This window comes from Phacochoerus africanus, chromosome 1, assembly GCF_016906955.1.
Source record: "Phacochoerus africanus isolate WHEZ1 chromosome 1, ROS_Pafr_v1, whole genome shotgun sequence".
Classification (NCBI taxonomy): domain Eukaryota; kingdom Metazoa; phylum Chordata; class Mammalia; order Artiodactyla; family Suidae; genus Phacochoerus; species Phacochoerus africanus.
In genome coordinates, this window is record NC_062544.1 from 164,984,388 (window position 1) to 164,987,917 (window position 3,530).

Below are 3,530 nucleotides of genomic sequence, written 5' to 3' on the forward strand. Positions count from 1 at the left end.
AAATTTGCTCAGTTTTACTATGAATGTAAAACTGGTATCAGGATCTACCTGTTCTCCCAACCTAGAAATCTTAGCACCATCAGTGACTTTTTAAGTCTTTCTGATTTTTCATCATTATCTTTCAAACGTTTTCTCTCTTGTCCGTCTCCACTGCTATCACGGTGTTTCAGGTCCTGACAGGTCTCCTTCAGTCTCATAGCTACCCTCCAATTGGTCTTTCTTGCCTCCAGTCACTACCTCAACAATTCATTCCACACTGCCAGACAAATATTCCTAAAGCATGACTCACTCTCCTGCTTGAAAATATTTCATGGTTCTCAGTTGCCTTCAGGACAAACTCAGCACTGGATGCAAATTCCAAAGACAAAACCCCTTTCCAGCTCTTAGCACTCCACACTGCATACCCTTCTAGGACCAGACTGGATTTCTCACTAATCCCCCAATATAGCATGCTCTTTAATATCTCCATGCCTTGGACCATGTTCTTCTCTATCCTGGAGTTCCTTTCCTGCACTGTCCTCTGATGAACTTAAACTTACTCCCTCACCCCAGCAAGCAATAAGAAACTTTAGGATCCTGTCATATTTCCTTGTTTTTACAGCTATACCAAGATATAATTCACTTTTCATAAAATATACCTATTGAAAGTGTTCCCTTCAATGGCCTTTAATATATTCATAATCAATTTTAGAATAGTTTAATCATTCCAAAATTAAACCTCATGTCCCTAGCAGTTATTCTTTATTTCCCCTCTTTCAAGCTCCTGACAACCACTAATCTACTTTCTGTTTCTGTGGATTTGCCTATTTTGTACATTTCATATAACTAGAATCATTCAATATATGGCATTTTGTGACTAGCCCCTTTCACTTTGCATAACATTTTCATCTGCGCTGTAGTGTGAATCAGTACTTTGTTTTATTACCAAATAATATTCCATTGTGTATACATACCACATTTTATTTATCTATTCATCAATTGAGGGGCATTTGGGTTATTTCCATTAAGGCCTATTTATTTTTTGGCCTTGCCGAGGCACATGGAAGTTCCCGGGTCAGGGATCAAATCCACACCACCACAGCAACCCATGTCTCTGCAGGGACAATGCCAGATCCTTAAGCTGTTGTGCCACAAGGGAACTCCATTTGAGGCTATTATTAATATCTGTGTACTGGTTTTTGTGTGGACATATGCTTTCATTTCTCTTTGCTGTATACCTATGAGTGAAATTGCTGTGTTATATGATAACTCTACTTTTAACTTTTTGAGGAGCTGCCAAACAGTTTCTAAAGCATACACACCATTTAAAATTCCCACCAGCAGTGTAAAAGGGTTCCAACTTCTCCACATGATCATGAAGACTTGTTTTATCTGTCTTTCTTATTAGCCATCCTAGTGGTATCTCAAAATTTTAATGTGCATTTTCCTAATAGCTTAACATGATTGTTAAAAAATAAACCCCAGCTATCTTTATCTTAGACCTTCTTCAATTCCCTGGATCAGTCCCTTCCTTGTATTCCCATGGCTCTCTATTACCCTACTTATTATATTGGAATGTCACCCATTGTTGGTGTGCAATTCCTTCCTAAACTTTGAGCTCCTTGAGGGCAGAGGTTGGTCACTTATTCATTCTTCATGTCTACCTAGATCTCATTTCTCCAATGTGATTGAGAATAGACTGATCTCAAACCATATAGAGCCCATCCTCTATTTTACCCATTAAATGGACAGCATGGATCTATTCTCTTCATTTCTACCAGGAAGCTTCCTGGTCACAGGGTTTGACAGGATATATGCCAGAAAGGCATTCTGCACAAAATTAAGATCTCTGTGTTTCCTGTTGCTTCTCTCAGAACTGATCTCTTCACATGCTTCCATCTGCCTTAGGGAAACTGAGGTAGTTTACCAGAGTTACTTGCTCTCTTCTCACATTCTCTTATTCTATCATTTATGTCATTAGTACTTCTAGAATACAATGATGTCTCAGACGTGCAAATATTGGTAAGCTATTTTGTGGTCATTCTACAGCTGCCTTTCAAGATCCTATCTTTCCAACTTTTGAAGATCAAAACTTCTCACTTTTAGCCTCTCTTATAAGCTCTTTAATGAGTAAATGATATAATGAAATTATATACACATATATTTAAGGTAGATATACGTGTGTGTGTGTGCGCGCACATGTGTGTAGAGGTTGCTTCAACAGTTGGACAAGTGTTCTTCTTTGAAAGGGAAAAGTAAATCCCAAATCCTTTTTTTTTTTTTCTTAAATCAGGGGAAAGCATGAATGCAGTTCGCCACAGACTATGCAGTCAAGTTTCCCACATTTGAGGAAACTGTAGGAATTAGCACATCCGGAGTGGAGTGGATAAGCCTCGCCTTAAGAAAACCACCTTCGTGATCCTGGTGTCTTCCCTTCCCCGTAAGTATCCAAATCCTTTATAAGATGCTTGGAGGTAGAAACTGAATCCTAAGGGCGAAGCCTGGAGCGAGACCTCCCTTCCTCCTCTCTTCCTAACTTTCTTCTTTCCTCTCCCCTTCCCTCTTTTTACCAAAAAGATTCCTTGACCTCTTGCTCTGTGTCAGGCATTTTGCAAGTTAATGGGAATAATAATTAAATTTTTATTTTTTAAAACTTTAAAAATTTTTTCTCATTATGGTTGGTTTACGGTGTTCTGCCAATTTTCTACTGAATGGCTTTAAAATGGCATAAGTAAACAGTTCAGCACAAGAAACAAATGGGAATTTTGGAAATGAGGGAAGAATAAAAGAGTGGGGAGAAAGAAGAAAGGAGAGAGGAAGGAAGAGAGAGGGCTTGACTGGCAACTGGAGCCTGCTGAGATGGGTAATGAATGAGAAGTCCTGGTGCACTGCTGGGAGGGTCTCTATGTTGTTTAAATCCCTGCTGTACATTAGTCATAGTGATAAGCACTGGGGATAGAAAGTCCATTGTCTCAGCCGTGTTTGGAAAGTTTCTATTTTTTTTTTAAAGTCAGGTAGTCTTATATAAGGTAAAATTCACCCTTTTAATTTTTATTTATTTAATTTTTATTGTCTTTTTAGGCCGTACCTGCATCATATGGAAGTTCCCAGGCTAGGGGTCAAATCGGAGCTGCAGCTGCCAGCCTATGCCACAGCCACAGCAACGCAGGATCCAAGCCATGTCTGACCTACACCACAGCTCACAGGGACGCCAGATCCTTAACCCACTGATCGAGGCCAGGGATTGAACCTTCATCCTCATGGATAATAGTTGGGTTTGTTACTGCCAAGCCATGACATGAACTTCCAAAATTCACCCTTTTTAATGTACAGTTAGAAGAATTTTCTAAGTGCAACAAATCATGTAATTAACATGCAATCAAGATAAAGAATGAGCCTATCACCCTCCTTCTGCCCCTAATTTCTTAGTAGTGATTTGTAGTCTACTTCTTCTTCATCCCCAGCCCCTGACAACCATTGATCTGTCCCTAGAGTTTTGCTTTTTCTGAAATATCATGTAAATAAGAGCATAGACTGTGCAGCCTTTTTCA

General features: G+C 39.3%; 1 non-coding gene across 1 annotated transcript; it reads right to left on the bottom strand.

Moving 5' to 3' along the window:
* Nucleotides 1-2,269: 2,269 nt before the first annotated feature.
* LOC125114384 (U1 spliceosomal RNA) lies at nucleotides 2,270-2,427 on the bottom strand. The gene has a single exon (XR_007131778.1). It is a non-coding gene; the product is annotated as a U1 spliceosomal RNA (small nuclear RNA).
* Nucleotides 2,428-3,530: the final 1,103 nt, after the last annotated feature.